Below are 17,386 nucleotides of genomic sequence, written 5' to 3' on the forward strand. Positions count from 1 at the left end.
ACTGAATTGTTCGGCCATATCATATTATATGTCCATCTTATATGTACTAACAGTGAACTCATCAAACAGCAACAGCTCAGTAAGTAGAGCATAGCTGTCAAGTGTCCCTTATTTGAAGGGACAGTCCCTTATTCCAGCGCCATGTCCCGCTGCTGTCCCTTATTGATGGATGTCCCTTAAATGTCCCTTAAATGATGTCCCTTAAATTTCAAAGGAAGCAGCTCCTCTCCCTCCCTCCCTGCCGGCCAGGGAGGAGGGAGGCTCCAACTGTGTTGCTTGGCTGTGTTGCTCACCCAATAAGAAGTCTAAGAACGACTGGGGGGTGGAGCTTGCATGCCTTGTGTGTGGCTAGTTAATGCAAGCTGAGGGGGTTTTTGAATGCTGGACGCCATTTTGTTGCACGTGCTGCTGCAAACTTTGCAGTGCAAAGCCAGGCCGGGGAGCCATCTTAAGTTGAGGCTGCATAGGCCTTGTGGTGCATGTGATTCAGATTCTAGTCAGTTGAACCTCTGGTTACAAAGTTGGTTGGACAGTGTTCTCGAAGCTACCAGCATGAGTTTGACCACACTGCAGGAGGACAGGAAGACTGGAGTGCCTGGAACAGGTGAGGCTGCAGGTCCCTTATTTTGGCTGCTGGTCCCTTATTTTCAAATCTGTAAGTTGACAGCTATGAAGTAGAGCGTGAGGGTTGTGGGTTCGAGTCCCAGGTTGGACAAGAGATTCCTGCAGGGGGTTGGACTAGATGACCCCTGAGGTCCCTTCCAACTCTGCAATTCTAGGATTCTACGCTATTGTGGTGAGCTAACAGCAGGCTGTGCGGGGGACCTCAAAGTCTGCAGAAGCACAAAAAAGGATGAGGGAATAATGAATTTAAAATTAAACACACAGAGAGAGAGCAAAGCATGTTTACTGACCACAGTTTCCAAAGTGGTTTAGCAATCGACCCCTCTTCCCAGGGAACTCCGGGAATTGTAGCTCTGTGAAGGGAATAGGGTGCCTCCTAAGAGCTTTCAGCACCCTGAAGAAACTACACTTCCCAGAAAGTTTTTTTTTGGGGGGGGGGAGCCATGCCTGCTTAAAGTCATATGACATTGATTTATATCTAGATTCAGCCCATTCAATTATTTACATAGTGCCATCATTGTAGCTGGTGCTTTAAAGAACAGCATAAACAAAAAAGATAAAGGAAGGAAGGAAGGAAGGAAGGAAGGAAGGAAGGGAGCTGGACTGGGCTTCACCCTCTTTGAGCTCACAATTTAAATAGAACTGGAAAAAAGTGTTTTTCAAATTGAAAATCCAACCTCATTTCCTAATTTGGCCTTAAAGCCAAAGACCATGTTTTTTGGATTGTGTTTTTGAACTCCACCTTTGAGTGAAAACATTTAATATCTTAAGTGCTGAATCGTACAGAACTTACAGAACTCTTGCACATTTTTTTTTTTAAATGAGCTAGTTGTACTCACTGAAGTTAGTGGACATGACTAACCTAGGTGCACTAATTTCAGTGGGTCTACTCTGAGTACAACAACACCTCCGAAAATCCAGTATTATCTATAACCAGGAATGTTGACATTTTCATCCAGATTTGGAGAACATAAAAAAAACCCCACATCTTAGTGAGTATCGTTTCTCTCTGCCTCTGGATATATATGCAAACGCACCTGTTAAATGTATGTACAAAAGAGCCCAAGGGAAAACATTGCACTGCCAAGCAAAAGTTTAAACACGTGCGTTGTCCAAGATCGCTAGCAGGACTGAATCAGGCCCACACAGCCCTTCCTCTTGTTTTAACAATGAAACACAGCCTGACAGCTTTGACAGTGCTATAAATAGCAGAGAACACAGTTAAAATGCAGCCCTCAGACCAGATTAATCTGGACCGGTTGGAGCTGTGTGATATGCTTTCCTTTTTAATGAAATGTTTCTGGATCATTCATGCAAGTGCTGGCCACCCCAACCCTGTGTCGAGACAGTCTTGAATGTTATTTTTAGCATACCCTCATCTCTGCCCTTCTCTGTCTGGTGCTGGGCAGTTCCACGGGGCAGCTGCTGCAGAGAGCACTGGAGTCTTGTCGTTTTTTATGTTGCTACAGAAATACACAGTGTGAGATTGCCAGAGAGAAGGAAAGGACCGATTTCTTGCAGTCTTCATCCCTGCCCATCCTGACTGGTGAAAGCCAGCCAGGAGGGGTTGGTCAGATGGGTCCAGGCCGTAGGGGTCAGCAAACCTTTTCAGCAGGGGGCCGGTCCACTGTCCCTTAGAGCTTGTGGGGGGCCGGACTATATTTATTTCGGGGGGGGGAATGAACGAATTCCTATGCCCCGCAAACAACCCAGAGATGCATTTTAAATACAGTGGTACCTCTGGTTGCGAACAGGATCCGTTCCGGAGGCCCATTCGCAACATGAAAAGAATGCAACCCGCAGCAGTGCGTCTGCACACACACAAGTTGTGATTAGCCGCTTCTGCACATGCGCGTGGCGTCATTTTTGCGTGTCTGCGCATGCGCAAGCAGCGAAACCCGGAAGTAACCCTTTCCGGTACTTCCAGGTCGTAACCTGAAAGAACGTAACATGAAGTGGATGTAACATGAGGTATGAGTGTAAAGGACACCGTTATGTACTGAGTTGAATAGGATCCAAATGCAGCAGTCTGATTGGTCCTTGAACAATAGGATTCGGAATGCAGCAGTCTGATTGGTCCACAGGAGCCACCCAATCCAGCTCCAGGTGGAAGTGAATCCGCAACCTCATTGGCCTACAGGAGAATCCCGGAATTAGCCAATCACGCGGGGCCCATTGTGTAAATAATGTATATAAAGCAGACATTCTGGGGGAACTTCCATTCCTCCTCACCACTATGAGCTGAATAAAGAGCATGAAATCCACTCTCGACTCCGAGTATATTTCAGACACATTCTACTCATGTAAAAACACGCTGATTCCCGGACCGCCTGCAGGCCAGATTTAGAAGGCGATTGGGCCGGATCCGGCCCCTGGGCCTTAGTTTGCCTACCCATGGTCCAGGGCATGATGAACGCATCTTCCTGTCGGGGGGAGTGGACTTGATGACCGCTGGGGTCCCTTCCAATTCCACAATTCTACGATTCCTGTGCTGGCTGCCCTTAAACAGGCAGTAGTGTGCTCACTCCCGAAGAGAGTCACCTCAGATCCTCTGGTTTATAACAATTACCACCTGGTCGCAAATGTCCCTTTATTGGGTAAGGTGGCGATGAGGGCAGTGACTTAGCAATTCCAGGAGTTCCTGAAGGATATCGATTACTTGGGCTCATTTCCATCTGGGTTCAGGTTCAGTTTGGGGACTGAATCAGCCTTGGTCACCCGAGTAGGACATGGTATCCTCTTGTGGGATGGGTATCAGGAGCCCTGTTTTATAGCGGTTCCACTCCTACCTAGAGGGCCAAGGACTCTCTCATGGCAAACCTAAAAAAATGTTGTATAAACACCGACAACTGGAAAACACTGGCCTGTGGGCACTCCAGTTGGAGAATAGCCATTACCAAAGGTGTCATGGGCTTTGAAGACACTCAAACTCAGGACGCAAGGGAGAAACATGCTAAGAGGAAGTCACACTTGGCAAACCCTCACCGTGATCAACTCCCGCCTGGAAACCTATGTCCCCACTGTGGAAGGACGTGTGGATCCAGAACTGGCCTGCACAGTCACTTACGGACCCACTGTTAAAACCGTGTTTATGGAAGACAATCTTACTTGGCTACAAGTGATCGATCGCCAAAGAAGAAGAAGAGGGTCGTGTCCAGAGAATATCATCACAGAATCATAGAATTATAGATTTGGGACCATAGGGTCATCTAGTCCAACCCTCTGCAATGCAGGAATTTCAGCTGAATTTCATCCATGACAGATAGCCATTACAGTGGTACCTTGGTTTATAAACTTAATCCGTTCTGGAAGTCTGTTCTTAAACCAAAGTGTTCTTAAACCAAGGCGTGCTTTCCCATAACAGCGGGGGAGTCAATTTACAAGTGGAACACACTCAGCAGGAAGTGAAACACGTTCTTATTCCAAGGCAAAGTTCACAAACCAAAACACCTACTTTCGGGTTTGCAGCGTTCTTAATCCAAGTTGTTCGTAAACTAAGCTGTTCTTAAACCAAGGTACCACAATATTAAGAGGTTGTGTTTCAAATTCATGATCTTTATGTCGAGAGGGCCCCTGAGTTTATTGTAGGGGTGTAAACTTGAATAAAATATTGGGGGGGGATGTAAGCCCCGCCCTGCATAATCATCACAAGATTGATTATGCACACCATTTGAATGGCAATGCCCGTCAGCTTTTTGTGGGGGCAGCCTCTTCAAATAAGTTTTTTTGGGGGGCAAAGGGACCTCAGGGACGTGGGTGGTGCTGTGGGTTAAACCACAGAGCCTAGGACTTGCCGATCAGAAGGTCGGTGGTTCAAATCCCCGCGAAAGTGAGCTCCTGTTGCTCGGTCCCTGCTCCTGCCCACCTAGCAGTTCGAAAGCATGTCAAAGTGCAAGTAGATAAATAGGTATTGCTCCGGCGGGAAGGTAAACAGCGTTTCCGTGCGCTGCTCTGGTTCGCCAGAAGCGGCTTTGTCATGCTGGCCACATGACCCGGAAGCTGTACACTAGCTCCCTCGGCCAATAAAGTGAGATGAGTGCCGCAACCCCAGAGTCGGTCACGACTGGATCTAGGGGTCCCTTTACCTTTACCTTTAAAGGGACCTCAGCCCCTAGAAGTTGGCGCCTCTGGTTTAGAGTATGTGATCTGCATATTCAAAGGGTAGATATGCACCATGAAGGACACCCAACGGACATTTAATGCACATCACACACACACACACACACACACACCAAGAATCATGGGAGCTGTAGTTTGTTAAGGGTATTTGGAATTGTAGTTCGGGGGGGGGGGAATAACACTTCCCGGGATTCTTTGGGGAAAGCCATGTGTGCTGGGATCTGCCCAAGTTCCCAGGTCCAACCCTGGTATCTATATATCGTTATCCTAGCTTGGACCCATTGCTTTTATGCAGACCTACCATATTGGCCTGAATATAAGCATCACTCCCCCCCCCCCAAATTCCGACCGTGAAAAGTTAAAGTGCGGCTTAAATTCGCAAAAATTACAAAAACAGGCTTTGATGATACCGCTGCTAAAACAGACATGCGGTAAAACGGAACACACACAAAAAGTTTTGTTGCCAATTTGCGAGTTTAGGACTGTTCATTTGCCATTTGCAAGCTTGTGTGCCTGCGGAATTGTAGCAACTGAAGAGCAATTTGCGATTTTCATGATTGTATAGTAAGTTTTGCGGGCTTGCAAGATCAAAGACTTAAATTGACCCAGAGTTACAATTCTACCAACCACAGTGATTTTCAGCCTGTAACCCAATTTTAAGGGAGCGACTTATATTTGGGTATTGTCTTTTTTCTCCCCCCCCCCTGAATTTTAAAGGTGCGGCTTATTTGCAGGTACAGCTTATATTCGGGCCAATACGCTACATTGGACTCCAGAAATCTAGGGGTGGAGTTCATTGTCCACAAGTGCTATGGGAGGGGAAGAAGAGAGGGGAATTCTGGAATATTTGGAGTGGCTGAAATCTCTGCGCTTTGCTGATGCCCTCAAACTGGAGTCAGGGATTTAAAAATAAACCTTGATGTGCAAGGGACAGCCAGGAAAACTCGAGGCAGCTGGGTGCTATATTTAATGCCGGCTGCCTCTCCCCTGTCAAGTTACCTTGTCGCTGATGCAGGGTGTTTTAAACTGCAGCAAAAGCTTCATTCATGAAGCCCAGCCCCAGTGTAAGGTGCTGAGATTTCTGATTGCAATCGTGCAAAGACATGAGCATGCAGTGACCTGTGTTTGTTTACTATTTGATTCATAATCTTAATATCTTATGGAAACCACTTTGCGAGGGCAACTGCACCAAAGGGACCTCAGGAAATGTGGGTGGATGAGAAGGATCAAGATTATCAACAGTCTGGAAACCAAGCCTTTTGAGGAACGGTTGAAGGAGCTGCGTATGTTTAGCCTGGAAAAGAGGAGATATGGTTGTTGTTGTTCAGTTGTTTAGTCGTGTCCGACTCTTCGTGACCCCATGGACCAGAGCACGCCAGGCACTTCTGTCTTCCACTGCCTCCCTCAGTTTAGTCAAACTCATGCTGGTAGCTTCGAGAATACTGTCCAACCATCTCGTCCTCTGTCGTCCCCTTCTCCTTGTGCCCTCCATCTTTCCCAACATCAGGGTCTTTTCCAGGGAGTCTTCTCTTCTCGTGAGGTGGCCAAAGTATTGGAGTCTCAGCTTCAGGATCTGTCCTTCCAGTGAGCACTCAGGGCTGATTTCCTTCAGAATGGATAGGTTTGTTCTTCTTGCAGTACATGGGACTCTCAAGAGTCTCCTCCAGCACCATAATTCAAAAGCATCAATTCTTGGGCGATCAGCCTTCTTTATGGTCCAGCTCTCACTTCCATACATCACTACTGGGAAAACCATAGCTTTAACTATACGGACTTCAAATATCTCAAGGGCCGTCACATGGAAGAGGGGACAAGCTTGTTTTCTCCTGCTCTGGAGGGCAGGACTCGAAGCAATGGCTTCAAGTTATAAGAAAGGAGATTCTGAATAAATGTCAGGAAGAACTTTCTGACAGTAAGAGCTGTTCACCAGTGGAACGGACTCCCATTTAAGGTGGTGTACTCTCCTTCCTTGGAGGTTTTGAAGCAGAGGTTGGATGGCCATCTGCCATGGATGCTTTACCTGAGATTCCTGCATTGCAGGGGGCTGGACTAGAGGATCATTGGGTTCCCTCTCAACACTACAATTCTATGAAAGGGTAGCAGTTCTACAGCAAGGACAAATGTGTTTGCTGAAGCGGAGTGATGCTGTAATTAGGTTTTATCCTACAGGTTCAAGCTGTGAGGTGTTAAAGTGCAGAAAGAGAGAGTCTGTTTGAGGAAGATGGGATTACATCATGTCAGGAAGCATCTGAATTTCATCTGATTGCAACAGCATACTTGGTGGGAGGAGAGAGAGAGAGAAAAGGCGGGAGAGTATTCTCTCTCTCTCTCTCTGCTCAGATTCACATCATCTGTTCATCTGAAGAGCAGAGACACGTCAAAGTAAAATAAACTGTTGCTTGCAAGATTCAGACACAAAAGAAAGAAAAACAAACGATCCTGTTTTGGCGCTTCTTAACTGACAAACAAGGCACACAGTCCATAGCAAGGTTCTTTGTCTGTGAAGCTAGAGGACTGTGGCTTTGATAGTCACAAGATCCAGCAGCATGCATTGGTTCTTAGATGTGCCACCAAATTAATGCAATCTAAGCTGATTTATCATGAGACGTGCAGCAACTCACTTATTCGGGAGTAAGCTCCATTCAACTTTTGCTGTGGCAGCACCTACACATTGAGTCTTCCTTCCCATCGGTTAATCTATCATCTAATAATCACCTTCTACATAATTGGCTGAAGGCAATGTACAATAAGCACATCAAAGTGGAAGTAGATAAATAGGTACCACTCTGGCGGGAAGGTAAACGGCATTTCTGTGTGCTGCTCTGGTTTGCCAGAAGTGGCTTAGTCATGCTGGCCACATGACCCAGAACCCCAGAGTCGTCCGCGACTGGACCTAATGGTCGGGGTCCCTTTCCCCTTAATGTACAATAAAAAGAGGGGAAATACGTATCTGCAAAAACCGACATATATATTTTTAACAAAATGAAAGCATGCTTAGGATTGTCCTGCTAGTCAAGTACTTTGTTGACAGCCTAATCCTATACAGTGGTACCTCTGGATGTCAACGGGATCTGTTTCGCAGCCCCATTTGCATCCTGAAGCAAATGCAATCTGCGTTCGTGTGTCTGCATGTGCACGGGTCGTGATTCGCCACTTCCGCACATGCGCGTGACGTCATTTTGAGTGTCTGCACATGCGCGAGCGGCGAAAGCCGGAAGTAACTTGCTCCGTTACTTCCGGATCGCTGTGGAGCGCAACCCGAAAATATTCATCCCGAAGCATATTTAACCCGAGGTCCGTATAGTTAAAGCTATGGTTTTCCCAGTAGTGATGTATGGAAGTGAGAGCTGGACCATAAAGAAGGCTGATCACTGAAGAATTGATGCTTTTGAATTATGGTGCTGGAGGAGACTCTTGAGAATCCCATGGACTGCAAGAAGATCAAACCTCTCCATTCTTAAGGAAATCAGCCCTGAGTGCTCACTGGAAGGACAGATTCTGAAGCTGAGGCTCCAATACTTTGGCCCCCTCATGAGAAGAGAAGACTCCCTGGAAAAGCATCCTACCCTTTGATTCACCTCAGAGCACCTGAAGAAGCCAGAAGCTGAAATGATTTGGTATTTCTGTTTCGTTAGCCGATTTAATAAATATATGCCTTTTGGTGCTTAACTATATCACTGGGTGACCTTAGGCCAGACACTTCCTCTCAGCCTAACCTACCTCACAGGGCTGTTGTAGAGGATTAAATGAGGACGGGGAGAGCCATGTATACCACCATGAGTTCCTTGGGAGGAAAAGGTGGGATATAAATGCAATAAGTAAAAATAAAATAAATGTATTGAACACACACAAAATCTTTTCCTGCATTGCAGTGGGCTGGACTAGATGACCCTTGGGTCCCTTCCAACTCCACAATTCTATGATTCTATGAGATAATACATATGTATAACTGTTGGAAAACGCCAATGGCTTCATCAGTTCGCTTGGCGTCTTTGCAAGGCAGCGATGCTGCTCAGGATCGCCATGGCAACCAGCTGCATCCCTGAGCAACTGCTCTCACTGGGATTCCTGCTACCTGTTTTTGTCAAGCCACATCACAGAAATGGAGCCACCAGAGAGGAAGAAACAGCGTTTTCATCCTGTGCTGGAAGCTGACTCAGGTGCACAAGCGACCGCTTCTTCGCCCCAAGAGGCGAAGGCTCAAAGAGGAGAAGGGAACTGGGCCCATGCGGCAAACACCCTCTGAGCACCTTGAAAACTCTAGAGAAAGCATAAATACAAATTAAAGCGCTGGTGCTGATATATTACCCATCCTTCACCATATCGCCCCAAGAAGGGTCACAGCAATTAAAATTACATTTGAAAAATCAGTTTTAAGTACAGTGGTACTTCGGGTTACATACGCTTCAGGTTACAGACGCTTCAGGTTACAGCTTCCGCTAACCCAGAAATAGTGCTTCAGGTTGAGAACTTTGCTTCAGGATGAGAACAGAAATCGTGCTCTGGCGGCGCGGCGGCAGCAGGAGGCCCCATTAGCTAAAGTGGTGCTTCAGGTTAAGAACAGTTTCAGGTTCTCATTTCTGTTCTCATCCTGAAGCAAAGTTCTTAACCCAAGGTACTATTTCTGGGTGAGCGGATTCTGTAACCTGAAGCGTCTGTAACCCGAGGTACCACTGTAGTGTCTTATTTTAAAAGCCTTCTCCCGGTGTGCTGCACCGGTGCTCCACCAGGGGGTGACGTCTCCCCGAAAGACAGCTGCAATTTTCGCCCAGTCTCTGTGGGACGTGCAGAGCTCTGCAAGAGAAAGGAGTCAGGTTAAGCGAGGCCCTTGGCTTGGATAATGCTTTATGCGTCAATGTTTGTAGGCACACCCAGTTTCCGAAGATATGACCCATCTCTGAATCATGTCAACTGACTTATGTCCAGGCAAGAGGGCTTAGGGAAATGACCTTAAAATGGGAGTGTCAAGGTAGACCGGGCAGAGGCAGCAACATTGCCTTGGATAATATCTATTCCTTTTGTATATAAAAGAGAGTATGCATGTCAGGGTGTTGGGGTATCACTCCTGGAGGGTGAAAGTTGCCTATGACTTACTCTGGATTTACATATAAGTTAAATAAGCTATAGCTTAGGGCCCCACTCTCTTGGGGGCCCCAAAAAAATTTAAAGGGGAAAAAACCTGGATGTACATTTCCAAAATACAAGATGAAAAAATAAAAATAAAACCTACATCCAACAACAGTATTTTGTGTTGTGTAGGCTCCTATGATGTAAGTCATGGACCCCGCCTGCTAGCCTGCTCCCTAAAGTATCACTGGTTTGCTCATTTCTATATACAGTGGTACCTCAGGTTAAGTACTTAATTCATTCCGGAGGTCTGTACTTAACCTGAAACTGTTCTTAACCTGAAGCACCACTTTAGCTAATGGGGCCTCCCGCTGCTGCCGCGCCGCCGGAGCACAATTTCTGTTCTCATCCTGAAGCAAAGTTCTTAACCTGAAGCACTATTTCTGGGTTAGCGGAGTCTGTAACCTGAAGCGTATGTAACCTGAAGCGTGGGTAACCCAAGGTACCACTGTATAGGGTGCCTATATTCTGCATGGGCTTTACATTCTGTATAGACCTTTCAACAATTACTTTGATAAAATACATATTTCGTTAGGTGCAAATGGCTTGAGATACCTATTAGGTCTGTAAATTACCATATAGCATATATTCAACACAAAAAACAGCAACAATTTGTTGTTGACAAAGGACAGCTGGACATATAAAGGGCCCCATTACCTTCAGTAGCTTAGGGCCTCATCAAACCTAAATCCAGCCCTGCTTACTTCCAAAAAGCAGTGTGCACGCTTAACAAGCAAGCCTGGTAGACTTTCATAGGGTTGTTGGGCAGAAAGCTTGCTGAGAGGTTTTTTCTTTTTCTTTTTGCCAAAGCAAAATCACCCCAAAAATGACATTTTTGAGCGGTTTCTATGGCTCAAAAACGGCCACTGGTGCCAGATGCAGTATTCTTGATATATCCTGGAAATGTCCTACATTAGCAGTGCTTTTTTAAACAACTAGAGAATGGATAATATTTAAGAATTACCGTATGTAAAACTTTATTGTACAAATAACTCCATATTAGCAGAAATTGAGTGATATTTGTAAAGAAAACGATCAAAGGAATGTCTACAAAGCAGAAAGAAATAATATACAATGTGAACCTGTGTAAAAAAGAATGTTATATCAAACAGTATAATGAGAAGGGGGGGAAGGAATGTGCTGATGAGTACTTGGATCTCTCTCTCTTTTTTAATTTGATTTCTTTGTTTCTTACTTTTGTTACTTCATTTCTTTTTTTTTTTCTCTATAAATTTTCTATTTTATATAATTTTTTATTTTTTATTTTACCTGTTAAGAGGTACAGTGGTACCTCGGGTTAAGTACTTAATTCCTTCCGGAGGTCCGTTCTTATCCTGAAACTGTTCTTAACCTGAAGCACCACTTTAGCTAATGGGGCCTCCCGCTGCCACACGATTTCTGTTCTCATCCTGAAGCAAAGTTCTTAACCTGAGGTACTATTTCTGGGTTAGCGGAAGCTGTAACCTGAAGCGTATGTAACCTGAAGCATATGTAACCCGAGGTACCACTGTAATACATAATGTTTGTATAGACATGCAAATCTTTTAATCAATAAAGATTTGATAGTTTTTAAAAAAGCAGTGCTTTTTTTTAAAAAAAAAGGGGGTACTCAAGTGTACACAGTACCAGCACATCTGTTTTTTGTTTTAAAAGCGTGGCACTTACTGTTAACAATTTCATGGTGAGTACCAGCTGTCTTGCCGATGTGCAATGAACGATGGTTGAGAAAGTGATTAATGAATCCTCGATAATAATAATAATTCTCTCCTTACTGGGTGTTGTCAGGAAGCGTAGCTGGCCCCATGGTGGTAGAGAGAGCTCATCTTGCTGCCCCCCCAGCCCCACTTCCCAGAATGCCTTGGAAACGATGAGACATGGGCATAGCTGTCAAGTGTCCCTTATTTGAAGGGACAGTCCCTTATTCCAGCGCCATGTCCCACTGCTGTCCCTTATTGATGGATGTCCCTTAAATGTGCCTTAAATGATGTCCCTTAAATTTCAAAGGAAGCAGCTCCTCTCCCTCCCTCCCTGCCGGCCAGGGAGGAGGGAGGCTCCAACTGTGTTGCTTGGCTGTGTTGCTCACCCAATAAGAAGTCTAAGAACGACTGGGGGGTGGAGCTTGCATGCCTTGTGTGTGGCTAGTTAATGCAAGCTGAGGGGGTTTTTGAATGCTGGACGCCATTTTGTTGCACGTGCTGCTGCAAACTTTGCAGTGCAAAGCCAGGCCGGGGAGCCATCTTAAGTTGAGGCTGCATAGGCCTTGTGGTGCATGTGATTCAGATTCTAGTCAGTTGAACCTCTGGTTACAAAGTTGGTTGGACAGTGTTCTTGAAGCTACCAGCATGAGTTTGACCAGACTGCAGGAGGACAGGAAGACTGGAGTGCCTGGAACAGGTGAGGCTGCAGGTCCCTTATTTTGGCTGCTGGTCCCTTATTTTCAAATCTGTAAGTTGACAGCTATGGACATGAGTCGCTCCAAAAGCAATTCCAGAAAGTGTAGCTGGTGAGAAGCTCTGTAGCTTTGTGCCACCGCGGGGATTTCTCTTTCTTTTTAAAAAGTTAAAATAGCAAGCAAAGAAAAGGGGGGGGGGAGCAGGAATCTTCAGGCCACCTTATAAGGTTAAGGCAATTGCACCACCACCAGAACATTTGAAATTTCCTTTTCTTCTCCTCCATCCCCCCGCAATGGTAAAAAAAATGAAAATTTCAACACCGCTCTAGTATTAATTTACCAGAAGTTAGTTCTCCTGCTCTGATCCTGGCAAACGCAGGCCGGATGTTTGTTTGTTTTTTTATCAGACGTGGGTTTCCCTTGCTCAGTGATGCAACGAGCCGAAAGGGTTTGGCGATGCAGCCAGAGTCATAAAACTCCCGGAAGAAATACCGTAATCTCAGAGCAGGAAGGTCTCTCCCTCGAGAAGGCAGTGTTTACCAGAAGGCCGCTTTGAACGCTTGCGAAAGAGCTTTGCAAATCCCCACGGCTCACGTAGGACCAAGATACAGACAGTTCTTGGAACCATCTGGTTCAAAAATCTCCGAATTGCACTGGAAAAAAGTCCTTATAACTGAGAGCCAAAGCGGTAGATTGGTTAGAGTCTCTCACTAGGACCTGCGATACCAGCATTCAAATCCCTACTTGGCTATGAAGCTCTCTGGGTGACCTTGGGTCAGTCGCTGCCTCTCAGCCTACCCTACAGGGTTGTTTGGGAGATTAAATGAGGACAACCATTTACACCATTGAGGGCCAGACAGTTCACCATCTCAAGGACAAGAGTGGGTCCAACCTCCATGGTCTGGGGACTTGGCCAGGACAAGAGGGGGTCTAATAAATGAAAATCTACCCTTATTCCCTTATGGGGGACACAAGAGCCCTTATAGAGTCCTTTGTAGGTTCTCCATCGGTCGGAGAAAAGAACAGAGGCCAACCAGAGAATACAGTGGTACCTCGGGTTACATACGCTTCAGGTTACATATGCTTCAGGTTACACACTCCACTAAGCCAGAAATAGTGTTTCAGGTTAAGAACTTTGCTTCAGGATAAGAACAGAAATTGGGCTCTGGCAGCGCGGTGGCAGCAGGAGGCCCCATTAGCTAAAGTGGTGCTTCGGGTTAAGAACAGTTTCAGGTTAAGTACGGACCTCCAGAACGAATTAAGTACTTAACCCGAGATACCACTGTATTGAGAAGCAAAGCAGCTAGTAAGCCTGATCTTTATTGAACTGTTGCAACAGGGTGCTCCCCTCACACGCAGGAAAGGAGGAGGACCCAGAACCAAGGTGTGCCTGCCCTTATACAGACATTTTATTTTAATTCTCTGCCCTGGAGCTCAAGACCACCCCTCCATACATCACAAATACATCACAGAAGAGGTGTAACCCAAGACCACCCCCCACAAACATCATACCTACATCACAGAAAAGGCGGTCTACAACAGAAATTTGAATGTTGTTGTTTTTCCTGTCTGCCAGGTTATCTGATAATGCCTTATCTGATTGCCTTTCCTGGTAGTCTGGCCATTCCTTTGAGATGGTGATTACCCAGTTCCTGAGACAATGGGAAGGTTCCCTCATCCCCTCCCTCCTTGCAGAGAAAACATTTGGTCAGTTTGGGAGTCAAAATGGTTTCAGGACGGTCTTCCTGTGCTGCTCCAGACATGTGGTCCACATATCTATGTACGTGCTTGGTTGGTACGCTTACGAACATATATATATATGTGACCTTAATTTTTTTATTTCAGTGGGGGTTGGACTAGATGAGCCCTGGGGTCCCTTCCATGATTCTATTCTCTTATTCTGTTCTATCCACCAGTATCCAAATTGCCTGCTTGCAATCTGGGCCTGTTTGCATGACTGAAATTTGCCGGGTCGGGAAAAGCGACTCTGCAAAGGCAAGAGATAACTAATTGGGTTGTTTTGCTTTCGAGTCCCAGGCATGCCATATTATGATGATTAATGTACCCTTTCATGTCCTGGCAGGGCCCAGAGTTTATCCAGTTCTCCAGCTCGACACAATTTGTTACCCTCTCTCGATGAGGGTTCTTTGTGTGTGTTTGCATGCATGTGCCAAGTACATGGTGTTACTTGAGACGTTTCGTTTCCTTGATGTTTACCAAACTTACTGATTAAAAAAAAGGCAGCTGCAAAACCAAGAGGAGAACCCTGAAGCTCTTAGCAAGAGAAGCCATAGAATCTGAAATAGACTCTTAGCAAGAGAAGCCATAGAATCTGAAATAGACTCTGAGTCGAGAGTGGATCTCATGCTCTTTATTCAGCTCATAGTGGTGAGGAGGAATGAATGTCCCCTCAAAGTATCTGCTTTATATACATTATTTACACAATGGGCTGCTTGTGATTGGCTAATTCCGGAATTCTCCTGTAGGCCAATCAGGTTGCGGATTCACTTCCACCTGGAGCTGGATTGGGTGGCTCCTGTGAACCAAACAGACTGCTGCATTCTGGATCCTATTGTTCTAGGACCAATCAGACTGCTGCATTCTGGATCCTATTGTTCTAGGACCAATCAGACTGCTGCATTCTGGATCCTATTCACTCAGTACATAACAGAATAGTAGAGTTGAAAGGGACTGAAAGGATCATCATTCTAGCCTAATCCACTACAATGCAGGAATCTTTTGCCCCAAATTGGGGCTTGAACCCATAGCCCTTAGATTAAGAGCCTCATGTTCTACCAACTAAGCTATCCCACTTGACATTAATGAGGAAGGGGAGAAACTTTGGGTCTCGTGGGCGAGATCTGCCCTGGTGGGTTGAGCATCAGGTCACGTTGGCTTCAAAACACCCACCCACCCCTTATTTATGTAGAGATTTTTGTTATGTACTGAAGTTTTCACCCTGGGCCAGCAGGGGGGATACTGTAGATAGTTTTCACTCAGGTCCACATATGCAAATAAGGAATTGAAAGTGACGTTCAGTGATTGGATAGTTACAGAAAGTGATTACAGTTGCGTTGTACTGGAGCTCTATATAAGCAGGCTGGCTGAACCCTTCAGTTCTGTTCTGTTCTGGCCTGTGAATAAACAAGAGCTGTTTGAAGAAGCCCGGGAGAGAAACCCCTGCCCCCTCTCATGCTGCATGGACCTGCGACTCGACTGCGTACACACCATGCATTTAAAGCACATTATTTTTCCCTAAGGACTCTGGGAACTGTAGTTTGTTATGGGCACTGGGAACTTTATCTGTGCAAGGGGTGAACTACCATGCCCAGGTTTCTTTGCAGAGCTAGATGAGCTAATGGTTTGACTGCGTTTGCACCATATATTCTAAGCCAGGCATCCCCAACCTTCGGCCCTCCAGATGTTTTGGACTACAATTCCCATCATCCCTGACCACTGGTCCTGCTAGCTAGGGATCATGGGAGTTGTAGGCCAAAAAATATCTGGAGGGCCGAGGTTGAGGAAGCCTGTTCTATGGTGTTGATGATGAGGAGGCCAGGACATCTAACAAAAAAGAGAGAAAGGCAGCATTAAAAGCACAATACAAAATATTAATTGTGGTCCTGTGCGCAGTGAAGCAGTAGGAGGAAGCAGGAAATAAACAGACGAGAGAAGCCTGTTATTTGGGGTGAAATTAGGCCTCAAATGTGATACAGCAGAACAGCTGGCTTTGAATGTGACTCCCCTCCTCTCAAGCATTCCAGAACAAAGAGGACTTAACTTGGTGTTGCCTGAACAAAAAAAAAGGTATCAGTAATATTTTTTTAAAAATAAAAAAAATCAGCAAGAGCAGAAGATTAAAAACAGCATAAAACCAATTCTACCAATGATTAATTAAAATGCCTGGCAGCAAAAAAAGATAAGGGCAGTAAGTCCCAGGCAAATGTCCCAGGAGAAAATGTTCCACAACTGGCCCTCACACCTGCCTTGCCTTGGTCTACAAAAGCAGCTCCACCTCCGAAGGGGAACTTGACACCCAGGCCGACTGATGTGGAGGAAGTATTCCTGCTGTGATAGGAATTTTGAGGTCTTAGATATATGGTAATGTTCATAACCGCACGTACATAGATCAGCACAGGAAGGCCAACCTGGAACCATTTTGATTCCTAAACTGACTAAATGTTTTCTCTGCAAAGTCAAAGTGGGAAACCTCCCCATTGTCTCTTTCCACACAAATCCTGTCTTAAGGACACATTTAAGATATGAATAGGGTGTGAGCCTGTGACCTGGCCCAGGAACAAAGTATTTATCACTACAAAAGAATGGCCAGGCTACCCAGGCAATCCAATCAAGTAACCTGCCAGACAGGAGATAAACAATATTCAAATTTCTGTTTTAGACTGCCTTTTCTGTGATGTAGGTGTGATGTATCTGAGGGGTGGTCTTGATCTACAGGGTGGCAATTTAAAAAGTCTTTATAAGGCCTTGCACACCATTTTTCTGGGTCCCTCCTCCTCTCCTGCGGGTGAGGGGAGCACCCTGTTGCAACAGATCAATAAAGATCAAGCTTACTAGCTGCTTTGCTTCTCAATAGTCTCTGGTTGGCCTCTGTTATTTTCTCCTACCAATAGGGAACCTATGTAAGGATTCTATATGGGCTCTTGGATACCCCATAAGGGGAAAGGGCAATTTTTGTTTACAACAATGCATTGGGTTCAACTAGATGACCCTTTAGGGTCCCTTACAACTCTACTGTTTTCTGATTCTATTATTCGCAGCAGAAGAAGCACCAGCCTTTTGAACTGCACCTCAAAATAAGGTTCTGGTTTTTTCAGAGGATAGTCCCAGAATCCTGGGAACGGCAGGTTAAGGGTGCCAAGAAGCATAGCTCTGGGAGGGCTAAACTACAACTCCCAGGATTCCTTGGGAGAAGCCAACAGCATGCTGAGGATGTTGCCGTTTTCGAGTCCAAGGCCACGTTCACACAATGCACAACTCGGCCCTCCAGCTGCTTTGGGACTACAATTCCCATCATCCCTGACCGCTGGTCCTGTTAGCTAGGGATGATGGGAGTTGTAGTCCCAAAACAGCTGGAGGGCCGAGTTGGGGGGATGCCTGACTTAA

This window comes from Podarcis filfolensis (genome assembly GCF_964270895.1).
Source record: "Podarcis filfolensis genome assembly, chromosome: 6".
NCBI lineage: Eukaryota > Metazoa > Chordata > Lepidosauria > Squamata > Lacertidae > Podarcis > Podarcis filfolensis.